The sequence below is a fragment of the Halichoerus grypus genome, chromosome 2 (assembly GCF_964656455.1).
Source record: "Halichoerus grypus chromosome 2, mHalGry1.hap1.1, whole genome shotgun sequence".
NCBI classification, from domain to species: Eukaryota; Metazoa; Chordata; class Mammalia; order Carnivora; family Phocidae; genus Halichoerus; species Halichoerus grypus.
This window is the reverse complement of record NC_135713.1, coordinates 63338276-63351425: the sequence shown is the minus strand read 5'-3', so window position 1 is coordinate 63351425 and position 13150 is coordinate 63338276. Positions and strand designations below refer to the sequence as shown.

The 13150-nt window shown below is 42.1% G+C and overlaps 1 long non-coding RNA gene across 2 annotated transcripts in view; it reads left to right on the top strand.

Moving 5' to 3' along the window:
• Window positions 1-10867, top strand: part of LOC118550540 (uncharacterized) — a 56291-nt gene extending 45424 nt beyond the window's left edge. For both annotated transcript variants that reach the window (XR_004924615.2, XR_004924614.2), the window contains exon 4: window positions 10153-10867. This is a non-coding gene — a long non-coding RNA (uncharacterized LOC118550540). The remainder of the gene's footprint in view (window positions 1-10152) is intronic.
• The last annotated feature ends 2283 nt before the right edge of the window (window positions 10868-13150 follow it).

The following is a 13150-nucleotide window of genomic DNA, read 5'->3' as shown; positions in this document are numbered from 1 at the left end:
ATATAAAAATATGTATTAGTTTGTTTTATCTTCATAAAAATCTCTTGAGGGGTAGACAAAGCAAGTATGACAAGATAAATCATGGGAAGTATTCAATACAATTGTAAGCAATATTGTAGCCAAAATGTAAGCAAAAATCCAGTAACTGTTAATAGATCATTTTCATTTATTGGGCATGTCTTATGTGCTCGGACTGTAATAAGCACTTTATATAAGCTGCTACCCATTTGTCCCAACAGATCTCTCTCAAACTCAATTATTATCACCATTTTATGGCTTCAGGGAAATTCAGTAACTCAAGGTTACACTGTAAGTGACAGTATTCAGAATCAGGTTTGTCTAAAAGTCTATTTTCTTCTTTTTTTAAAAAAAGATTTATTTTTTTTTGAGAGAGAGAGAGCATGGAGGGGAGGGGCAGAGGTAGAGGGAAAGAGTCTCAAGCAGACTCCCCATGAGCATGGAGCCCAACACTGAGCTTGATGCAGGGCTCAACGTGGGATTTGATCTCATGACCCTGAGATCATGACCTTAGCCAAAATCAAGAGTTGGACACTTAACTGACTGAGCCACACAGGTGCCCCCAAATGTCTATATTCTTCTATTGCAATGGGCTAAACTGTCTCTGCAAGTATGGCCATTCTCATTTTACAGATAAGTAAACCATGGCTCCGAGAAGTTGACTATTGGCCCAGGTTAGTGAGCTCTGGAGCCATGTCTCCAGGCTGAGTACTGACTTTGCTCCTGCCCTGAGAACAGCTCCTTCCCACCTTTCCTGAAGAATGTTCTAAACTAGCTCACTATCACTTTATGTTGGCAGGATATTGCTGTTCAGATGCTGGGGGAACACTTATTCTCATGTTTCTGTGAAAGGTCAATGAACCAAAACTGAGATGTTTTGGTTCTTGCTTTTTTTTTTTTTTTAAAGATTTTATTTATTTATTTGACAGGAGAGAGGGAGCATGTGCAAGCAGGGGGAGCGGCAGGCAGAGGGAGAAGCAGGCTCCCCGCTTAGCGGGGAGCCCTATGCGGGGCTCAACCCAGGACCTTGGGACCATGACCTGAGCCAAAGGCAGACACTTAACGACTGAGCCACCCAGGCGCCCCTTTGTTCTTGCTTTTGCAGTTATCCACCATTCTGATGCCTGCTGTTGCTGCATTTCTGTATATATCCCCTTGGCACTGGGAGATGCAAAGGGTATAACCAAACCAAAGGAGAGTTTGTCTTGCTGATGAGCAGCAAGCCAATTTAAAAAACAACAACAACAACAAACTGACACCGAGCTTTTGCAGTGCACAAAGATAGGCTTATTTATTGGTGTGGCACCACCCAGAACAGTCCCAAACTCCCCAGTGGCTTGTAAGTGAGGATTTTTAAGGGCAAAAGTCAAGGGTAAGGGCTTGGGGTCATGGGTTCTTCTGATTGGCCAGAGATTGATTGACTTGTCTTTCTGGCACTAGTCTATTTTGTTTCATCAAGATTGTGGTCGGGTGGTGAGTGGTTCCTTTCCCTGGTCTGGGTTGGCAAAACATCTCAGCAACGTGTACTATTTTTGTTAGCAAAAGCAGAGGCCCTTCACCTTTGTGACTATGATGACTGTGCAGCCTATTTTATTTCTTATTCCCTTGGGCTACATTGTCATTCTCTTAAGCAAAGCATCCTGTGTTTTTTACCAATAATCTTTAACTATGGGCTATGTGGCTTTCTGCAGACTTAATTCTGTTGGTGGTTTCAAGGGTTTGGTCCAGGTATTATTTGATCTATTAACAGCAATTTCCCATCAATATGGATTCGTTTATTTTCTTTTTCTGGATGTGTGATAGGCAAAAGTAGCAAACCTTGTCCCTTGTCACTTAAGAAGAGATTCATCACCTTTAACTAAAGGAGCAATTATAGCAACAGGAAAAAAAAATTTTTTTAAAGATTTTATTTATTTATTTATTTGAGAGAGAGAGAGAGCATGAGAGGGGAGAGGGTCAGAGGGAGAAGCAGACTCCCCCCTGAGCTGGGAACCCGACGTGGGACTCGATCCTGGGACGCCAGGATCACAACCTGAGCCGAAGGCAGTCGCTTAACCAACTGAGCCACCCAGGCAGCTGCCAACAGGAAAATTATTAATACACACATCAGTGAAGAAAGCCTCAGCTTGTGGCTGTCAAGGTCAGGGTCCGCCACCTCTTTCTTTGCCTACACAATCCTAGATGGCTTGATATGCAGCCCTAGAGAGCAGCCAAGAAAGAGTTTGGAGCTTGAGGCTCTGCCAGAGAAATGAGATACAGTGACTCAGACTCAGAACTCTACAGTTTGGTCAGTTGTCCAATTTCTTTACAGTCACATATGGCTATTTATTCATTTATTTTATTTTTAGAGAGAGAGAGTGTGTGCAGTGGGGAGTGGAGGAGAGAGGGGCAGAGGGAAAGAACACAGGAAGTGGGGGGATGAGAGATTCTTAAGCAGGCTCCCTGCTGAGCATGGAGTCCGACAAGGGCTCAATCCCATGACCCTGAGATCACGACCTGAGCTGAAATCAGGAGTCAGACTCTTAACCACCCAGGTACCCCACATCTGGCTATTTATTGATTGGTCACCTTAGGCATATCCCATCATTTCTCCTCTAAATTTTTAGCTAGTAAGCTAGGAGGGATGGCATTTTGTTTTGTTTTATTTTGCTTTGTTTTTTGGTGTTATTCCTAGTGTTTTGCTGAGACCCAAGTATCTTTGTAGCCTAAAATCCAGGGAAGGATGAACCCATTTATCATGACAAATATTAGGTGTGGGGGGGGGGCCTGGGTGGTTCAGTCGGTTAAGCATCTGCCTTCGGCTCAGGTCATGATCCCAGGCTCCTGGGATTGAGCCCCACATTGGGTTCCCTGCTCAGTGGGGAGTCTGCTTCTCTCTTTCCCTCTGTGTGTGTGTCCTCTCTTGCTCTCACTCTCTCTCAAATAAATAAATAAAATCTCAAATATTAGGTGTGAGATATATGCCTGTGCCTTGTGGATTAGTTCCTTCATGCTAACCTGTGTGGGGATGAAGCTGAGTCACTGGGATCCTGGCAGACGGCCTGGTGTGGGCAACTGGGAGACCAGAGCAGAGAGGCAGAGTCCTAGCCAGAGGTAGTGACATTCAATGAGCCCGAAGCAGTTAGTTCCAAGGAGAGCAGGATAAGCTCTCCTCAGTAGAAGAGTGCAGTGTGGAATAGCAGCGGAAGAAGCAGGAGAGACCAGTTCTGGGCGGTACCAGAGGAGTGTGTGTGTGTGTGTGTGTGTGTGTGTGTATTATGAGCTGGTTGGCTGTGATGTGTCAGTGGCCTTTTATTTAAGCCCTTACTCCCTTTCCTGTTTCAAAGATGTATTTTACTCCCTAAGGGTTTTAATCACAAAAGGGACCACGAAATGTCTTCCTTCTTTGGAAGGGAAAAAGCCCATGCACAGGGTTAAAAGGTAGGTCCTATCTTTCAGAAGGGGAGTAGAGATCGCACACCTGGAAGTGCTTTGCACACTCAGAAACACCTATGTGTGGGTAAGTATTGCCTTCTTTGCTCCCTCTGACCCTGCAATAGAATGAAAAGAAGGCTGGCTTCGTGGGTGAGCGGAACGGGCTTTGAATCCGGCTCCAGCAGTGATGGCTCAGAGCCCACTTTCCTCATCCATAAAGTGCAGATGACAAATCCTCCTCTCCTTGGGTTGTTTGGAGAATCAAAGGACATAACATGTTTGTAAAGGGTCCAGCACAGCCCCTGGTGCACGGGAGATGCTTAGCACATCCCTTCTCCTCGAGGAGGAGCAGCTTCTGAGGAGAACACGGGCTGGCCGCAGAGACGTGGCAGTGGTCTGTCAGCTTTCTTGGCTCTAAATGCCGGAGCTGAGCGAGTCCCGTTCATCATGGACTCTGCAATGATGGGAAGGAAGAGAGGAGACTTCTCTGTCACACTCAGGCGTGGTGGGGGGTTCAGAGGAGAAATACTGCATCTGCTTTCTGTTGCAGTCCGTTCGGGGCCGTGATGGGTATGTGTGCATGTGGACACGTGGAGCCTCAGTCAGAGCCGTGCACACCAGCGGGGGAAGTAAGAGTAGGAGGAGGGTAAAGCTCCTGTTAGCGGAGAAGCCTGGGGAAGGATTGAAGGGAGAGGAGGTGGACTCAGTGCAAGTCTTGAATACAGAGGGTGTGATTGTGGGGGGGAGGACCTGTGAGAAGGGGTGCTGCAGCTTGGAACAAAGCGGAGGTGGTGGCCGTGTTCTGGGCTGTGGAGAAGGTGGTCAGGTGGAATGTGAGGTGGGGTTTAAGTGACACACACAGAAGATACAGGAAGAGGCCAATTGCCAAGGAGTACAGGCAGCCTCAATAAGCTGGAAAAGGCAAGGAAATCGATGCCTCACTGGGCTTCCAGAAGGAACACAGCCCTGCCAACACCTTGATTTTAGACTTTTGGCCTTCAGACTATGAACGAATAAATTGGTGTTGTCTGAAGCCGCTGACTTGTCATTTGTTACAGCTGCAATAGGAAGCTAACACATGCAGTACAATTCAGTGGGTTTTTGTATTTTCACAGAGCTGCACAATCATCACCACAACCAATTTTAGAATGTTTTATCACCGTCTTCCTCAAAAAACTCAACCCATCAGTGGTCGGTACTCTTTTCTACTTGTAGGTACCATGTGGCGTTTGATAAGTTTCCTAACTCCTGTGAGCCTCTGTGTGTTTCCTCATCTCTAGGCGGGACGCTGCCCACCTCCAGAGGGTGTTGTAAGATTCAAAGATAATGTGTGTAAGCGCTCAGCACAGCATTCACTAGGCTGTTGATTATTTTTATTAAAACCAGTGAGGAGAGGTTGTTGGGTGCCAGGGAGGTGCCAGGGAGAGGTGAAGGAGAGGCTGAACGAGGCCAGTGGCTGAGGGATGGAGAGGAGGGGATCTGGTTTCTTTGAGAGGCTCCAAGCCCTGTGATCCTCCCTCACTGGAGCCCCCCTTTACCTCCTTCCCGCCCTGGGAACTCGGTTTAAACCCGCGGGCGTGTCCCTGTCTGGCCACTAGAGGGCAGTGGAGGCAAGGCCGCAGGGAAGGGGGAGGTGGGCGTCCAGAAGGTTGGCGCTGGTCTGTGTGTTCAGCCTTTATTCGTGCTCTGAAGCCTGATTGTGTATTTGCATTGTGCTCTCCCCTCCCCCCTTGCTCTGTGTATTTGCTGACGTTTTTGGAAAACACTTCGCATCGCAGGGCACCTCTGAGTTCCTGCTTGTCTTGTGCCTGAGGATTAGCCATAGCTGAAGCGCCCTGTTTTCTGGCAGCTGTGTTTATTTCTCAAGGGCACAGGCAGAGCAGAACATGGGGGCCTGGTCCCTGCAGCTCAGGAGAGCCTAGGGTGAACCACAGTTGTTCTTCTGCCAGTTCAAAATAGGGGGACTATTCCATTTTGCATTCCTCCCCTGCACCCCCCACCCCCCCCACCAGGCCTATCAGTACCACCCAAATCACATGGACTGAGGTGGTGGGTGGTGGAGTGTGCTGGATGTGATTCCTCAAGAAAATTCAGATGCTGTTACCAGAGGTAGGTAGAATGGATGTTTAGGCAAAATCCACAGATGTCCATTCCAGCTACCACATGGGAATAGATTAATCCACTAGTTAGGAGCCCTGGCCCTCGACTCCAGTTCTCTGAGAGGGAATCCCAGATTCACCCTTTACAAGTTGTGTGACCATGGCTGGCTCACTCACCTGTCAGTCTGAGTCTCAGGGTCCCCACCTACACAATGGGAGTGATGGATCACACTGTAGGCTTGAATGAGTGTGAAAGCACACTGCAGAGGGATCAGGCAAACTCCAGCAGGTGTCACTGCAGTGGGTGTGGCATGAAGTCTGAAGTCTCTGCATTGTTACCTGACCAGTTCAGGGCGGCTGTCCACAGACAGGCAGCCAACGTCCTCTGGGTTCAGGTTCTCCACCTGCCACTTACTGGCCACGCTGTCCTCCTCCATGAGGTGAGGATCATCGCTCTTGCCTCCCCGGGTTGTTGGGAGAAGTGATGAGGTGATACATAGACAGTGCCTGGCACATACCAGTCTGTAACTAATGATGGATGTGCTCTCGGCACAATTAGTACTCCAGAGCATGTTAGGAGTCCAGGTGTGACTCTGGCAGGACAGGCCACGTGCTCTGTGAACAAACAACCATCCTTCTGGATAGAGTGCATTTGGCCATCAGCCAAGGTCCCTGGGAGGCATTGTGAGGTCTGGCCCTTCCCTCCTTCCTTTCAACTTGGGGAGGGTACACCCTCACAATAAGCCTCTTAATTACCCCTCAGGCTCTACTATCAGCCTGTCTTTCATTTCCACCACAAGGCTCCAAGCCAGACAGTTTGCACAGAATCTAATCTGGAGTGTGTTAACTTTTCTCCCCCATCGTTGGCAGGGATCTGGAATCGGCTCTGCATTAGGCTGAGTTGTAAATAAACACACATTTGCTTCACTGTGACTCCTCCTCCTATCCCATAGTCTTGTCTTCGATTTGGGCAGCTTCAAATCAGGGAACACAGAGTGATTGGAAAAGACCTTGGAAATCATTTAATCCAGTCTACCCATTTTACAGAAGAGTAGATTGAAGGTGTTTAGTTAAGTTGCTCATGTTTACATAGACAACTGGAGGATACAGAGATGGAAATCAGATTTTCTGACTCTTAGTTCAAAACTCTTTCCATAATAACCCAGTACCTCATTCATTCATTCATTCATTCATTCAAAAAATGTGTACTGGGTATCTAACTACTTATGTGTTGTCCTTTTGTGGGCTCTGGAAAAACATAAACAAGGAACAGTCTGCCCTTGAAGTGCTTATGAACTCTTTGCCCATTGGTCCATCCATCTATCTAATGCAAATGTCTCTTCATTCATCCATCCATCTTTCCATGTTTCCATCTATCTTTCTCTTGTCCATTTTTTGTCCATCCATTAATCTTCATCCTTTTGTACATTTGTTCTGTCCACTCATTTCTCCATTCAACTCACCATTGTTTGTCCACAAATTTATTCATCTTTCTGTTTATTTCCCTGCCTACCCATCATGTGTTCCTGTTTCCATCCAGTCTACTTCTCTCCCTCTCTCTTTTAAATATTTATTTATTTTAGAGAGAGAGAGAGTGAACATATGTGAGTCAGGGAGGGGCAAAGGGAGAGGGCGAGAATCCTCAAGCAGACTCCCCATTGAGTGTGGAGCCTGATGTGGGGCTTTATTCCACAACCCTGAGATTATGACCAGTGCCGAAACAAGAGCTGGACACTCAACCAACAGTGCCACCCAGGCGCCCCCAGTCTACTTCTCTTTTGATCCATCCATTGGTCTCTTTATCCAGAATTTCTTGAGTATAGGCTCCAGGTTTTTGGCTGGTGCTCAGGACTGAGATAAGTAATAAGCATTTGTATTCGAGTTTTTGTATGAATACTTACTTGTCTTTTTATTAAACACCATGGAGTAGAATGGCTGGATCATATAGTAGATATTTGTTTAACTTTTTAGGAAACTGCTAAAATGTTTTCCAATGAGTTTTTACCCTTTTATATTTCTACTAGTTTCTCCACAGTCTTTCAAACTTTTTGCATGATCATTCTTTTAAATTTTATCCATTCTAATAGGTCTGGTTTTAATTTGTTGTTCCCCTATGACAAATGCTGATGAGCATCTTCTTTTTTTTTTTTTAATTTTTTTATTGTTATGTTAATCCCCATACATTACATCATTAGTTTTAGATATAGTGTTCCATGATTCATTGTTTGTGCATAACACCCAGTGCTCCATGCAGAACGTGCCCTCCTCAATACCCATCACCAGGCTAACCCATCCTCCCAACCCCCTCCCCTCTAGAACCCTCAGTTTGTTTTTCAGAGTCCATTGTCTCTCATGGTTCTTCTCCCCCTCCGATTTCCCCCCCTTCATTCTTCCCCTCCTGCTACATTCTTCTTCTTCTTTTTTTCTTTCTTAACATATATTGCATTATTTGTTTCAGAGGTACAGATCTGAGATTCAACAGTCTTGCACAATTCACAGCGCTGATGAGCATCTTCTGTGTGCTCATTTGCTATGCATATAACCTTCTGGGAAGGTGTGTGCAAATCTTTTGTCCATTTAAGAAATTGAATTATTTTCTTAATCAGTTCTAAGAGTTCAATATAAATTCTGGATTAAAGTTTTTTTTTAAGCAGATAGACACTTTGTCAGGTAAACATTTTTCCTCCATATGTGGCTTGTCTCTTCATTCTTTTAATAGTGCTTTCCAAAGAACAGTGCATGAAATTTGATGAAGTCCAATTCATTAATCTGTTCTGTTATGGATCTTTCTTTAGATTAAATTTGTGCCTGGAACAAGGTGTAGACTCAAGCCTACCCTTCTTCCCTCCCTCCCTCCCTCCCTTCCTTCCCTTTCTTTTCTTTTCCTTTCTTCTTTTCTTTTCCCTTCCTTCCTACCTTCCTTCCTTCACATATGGAAAGTTGTTTTAGCATCATTTGTTGAAAAGACTGCTTTCTCTACTGCATTGCCAGCCCCTGCACCTTTGTTAAAACCAAATATTTACTCCATTAGCAATGAATGCACACTTAATGCCCAGATCTTGTTTTTTAGTACCATTTGTCAATAAAAAGATTCAGGGCTCCTTGGAGAAGTGGATGATTTTAGGACTGGGGCAGGAAATATACATGATGGACCCAGAGTATTTTGTAGCCCCAGAAATGAAGGAAGTGCTGAAAAAGAAAATCCTATATTGATGGGATTTTGTCAAAAGAACACAGCAGCCAACTAAAGGAGCTCCCAATGGCCAATTTGAGCAACAGTATATAAATAAAGTAGTATTGGATTATAAGGTATAAAATAAATATCCATGAGTCTATACTGATATAAATTATTGAATAAATAATGAGGGAGAAGAGAAAAATCTCTCTTGCAAAAGAATTTCAAATAATTTATGTAGATATTCCACCCTTAAGGAAGTGGAGCATCACTCTCCACTCCTCAGGTGTGGGCTGTGTGTAGTGACTTCCTTCTGAAGAGTTTGGTATAGGAAAGTGGGGAGGGGAAGAGTACTTTTATAGTGGAGAAAAGTGACAGACACTATCTAGGCCAGGTGATAGTTAGCTTCATCAGATAAATCACGTTGCTAGTATATAACATTGATACAACATAAGCACTTTATCTTTAAAGTATTCCTTCTCAAAACACATACTCTAGCCTAATGAAAACAACATCAAACAAATCCCAATAGAGGGACATTCTACAAAATACTTGTCCAATACTCTTCAAAGCTGTCAAGGTCATCAAAAACAAGGGAAGTCTGAGAAACTGTCGGAGCTAAATAATTTGAGATGTAATTTGGGTAGAATCCTGGAACAGAAAAAGATGTTAGTTAAAACTAAGGGAATTTGAATAAATGATGGACTTCAGTTAATAGTGATGTATCGATATTGGTTCATTAATTATAACAAATGTATTATATTAATATAGGATATTAATAATGGAGGAACTTGGTAAGAGGCATATAGGAACATTGTGTGCTATCTTCTCAATTTTTCTGTAAATTTAAAACTATTCTAATAAATGAAGTCTGTATTTTAAAAATCCATTGTTTATGTATATATATTGTTTATGTGTGTGTATATATAAATACACACTATATATATATATATTCTGCTTCATTGATCTATTTGGTTTTTTTTATGCCAACACCACACTGTTTTTGTTACTAAAACTTTATAACAAGTCTTGAAATCAGGTGGTATTAGCTTTTCAATTTTTTTTTCAAAGTTATTTTGGCCATTCTAGGATTTGCCCATTTCACATCAACTTTAGCATCAGTTTGTCAATTTTACACACACACACACACAAAGCCTGCTGCATCTTGGTTGGGATTACATTGATCAACTGGGGAGAATTGATATCTTCTCGATACTGGGTTTTTCAATCCATGGACTATCTCTCCATTTGTTGAGATGATCTGTGATTTTTTTCTCAGCAGTATTTTGTAGTTTTTAGAGATCTTTCACAGCTTTTGTCAGATTTATCCGTAAGTATTTCATATTTCTTGATGCTATGTAAAGAGTATTTTTATTTCAATTTCTGGTTGTTCATTGCTAATATATAGAAATGCAATTGAGTTTTGCATACTGATCTTTATAATAGAAGGAGAGACAGATTGATCGTAGAGACACTTGGAGAGGAAGGCCATGTGAAGATGGAGGCAGAGATTGGAGTTACACTGCCACAAGCCAAGGGACACCAGAAGCTACAAGACATTGGAAGAGGCAAGGAAAGATTCTCTCCTGGAGGCTTTGGAGGGGATGTGGCCCTGCTGACACTTTGATTTTGTTTTGTTTCGTTTTAAATTTAAGTTTAAAAAAATTTAAGATTTTAATTCCAGTATAGTTAACATCCAGTGTTATATTGGTTTCAGGTGTATAATATAGTGATTCTATTCTGTACATTACTCAGTGCTCATTGTGATGAGTGTACTCTTCTCAATCCCTTTCACCTATTTCACCGCCCGCCCCCCCATGCCTCCTTTCTGGTAACCATCAGTTTGTTCTCTATAGTTAAGATTCTGTTTTTGGTTTGTCTCTTTTTTCTCTGTTTTGTTTCTTAAATTCCACATATGAGTGAAATCATATAGTATTTGTCTTTCTCTGACTGATTTTTTTGCTTATATTCTCTAGATCCATCCATATTGTTGCAAATGGCAAGATTTCATTCTTGTTTATGGTTGAATATTACTCCATTGTGTGTATGTATATATATATATATATATATATCTTTATCCACTCATCTAGCAATGGACACTTTGGATGCTTCCATAAATTGGCTATTGTAAGTAATACTGCAATAAACATAGGGGTGCATATATCTTTTCAAATTAGTGTTTTCATATTCTCTGGGTAAATATCCACTACAGGAATTACTGGATCTTATGGTAGCTCTATTTTTAATTTTTTGAATTATCCATACTGTTTTCCACAGTGGCTGTACCAGTTTGTATTCCCACCAACACTGCACGAAGTTTCCTTTTTCTCCACATCCTCGCCAACACTTGTTGTTTCTTGTGTTCTTGATTTTAGCTATTCTGACAGGTGTGAGGTGATTTCTCATTGTGGTTTTGATTTGCGTTTTCCTGATGATGGGTGATGTTGAGCATTTTGTCATGTGTCATGTGTCTGTTGGCCATCTGGATGTCTTCCTTGGAGAAATGTCTGTTCATGACTTCTACCCATTTTTTAAATTAGATTATTTGTTTTTTGGGCATTGAGTTGTATAAGTTCTTTATATATTTTGGATACTAACCCTTTATTGGATATGTCATTTGCAAATATCTTCTTCCATTCAGTAGGTTGTCTTTTAGTTTTGTTGATTATTTTCTTTGCTGTGCAGAAGCCTTTTATTTTGATATAGTCTCAATAGTTTATTTTTGCTTTTGTTTCCCTTGCCTTAGGAGACATATCTAGAAAAAAGTTGCAATGGCTGATGTCAGGGAAATTACCTCCTGTGTTCTTTTCTAGGATTTTTATGGTTTCAGGTGTCACATTTAAGTCCTTAATCCATTTTGAGTTTATTTTTGTGTATGGTATAAGAATGTGATCCAGTTTCTTTCTTTTGCATGTAGCTGTTCATATTTCCCAGCACGATTTGTTGAAGAGACTGTCTTTTTCCCATTGGATGTTCTTTCCCACTTTGTCAAATATTAATTGACCATGTGCTCATGGGTTTATTTCTGAGCTCTCAATTCTGTTCCATTGATCTATGCCAGTCTAGTTTTGTGCCAGTACCATACTATTTTGATTACTATAGCTTTTTAAAAAAATTTTATTTTATTATGTTATGTTAATCACCATACATTACATCATTAGTTTTTGAGGTAGTGTTCCATGATTCATTGTTTGCGTATAACACCCAGTGTTCCATTCAATATGTGCCCCCTTAATACCCTTCACCAGGCTAACCCATCCCCCCACCCCCCTCCCGTCTAGAACCCTCAGTTTGTTTCTCAGAATCCATAGTCTCTCATGGTTCATCTCCCCCTCCGATTCCCCCCCTTCATTTTTCCCTTTCTACTATTTTTTTTTTAACATATAATGTATTATTTGTTTCAGAGGTACAGGTCTGTGATTCATCAGTCTTACACAATTCACAGCGCTCACCATAGCACATACCCTCCCCAATGTCTATCACCCAGCCACCCCATTCCTCCCACCCCATAGCTTTGCAGTATATCTTGAAATCTGAGATTTTGATACATACAGTTTTGTTCTTTTTCAAGATTGCTTTGGCTATTTGGGGTCCTTTGTGATTCCTTACACATTTTAGGGTTTTTCTAGTTCTGTGAAAAATGCTGTTGATATTTTGATAGAGATTGCATTAAATCTGTAGATTGCTTTGGGTAGTATGGACTTTTTAACAGTATTTGTTCTTCCAACCCATGAGCATGGAATATCTTTCCATTTGTTTGCTTTGTCTTCAATTTCTTTCTTCAATGTTTTATGGTTTTCAAAGTACAAGTCTTCCACCTCCTTGGTTAAGTTTACTTCTAGGTGTTTTATTATTTTAGGTCAATTGTAAGTGGGATTGTTTTCTTAATTTCTCTTTCTGCTACTTCATTATTAGTGTATAGAAATGCAATGGATTTCTATATATTGATTTTGTATCCTGCAACTTTACTGAATTCATTTATCAGTTCTAGTAGTTTTTTGGTGGAATCTTCAGGGTTTTCTATATATAGTATGGCTGACATCTTGATTTTGAACTCTGGCCTCTAGAACGGTGAGAGAATAATTTTGTTGTTTTAAGCCAAAAAGTTTGTGGTAATTTGTTATGGCAGATCTCAGAAACTAATACAAGTGTCCTAGATATTATCATGGAACACAGCTTGAGGAGGCTCCATGATCACCTTCCTCAGAGAGTAGATATGACAATATTCATGCAGACGTTGACTTTGTGCTCAAAGATAAACCCTAAGCACACTTCTTATGGGGATGGCTCCAGGGCTGTCAGCTGCCACAAAGAGGTGGGCCTGGGTCTAGTTGTGCATTCGTGTGTGCATGTGTTTGTATCTGGTGGGGTGGATATGATGGAAATGATGAACATTCTCATTCCTCCCACTTCTGGTTCATCCTGAATTTCCTTCAGTCATTTT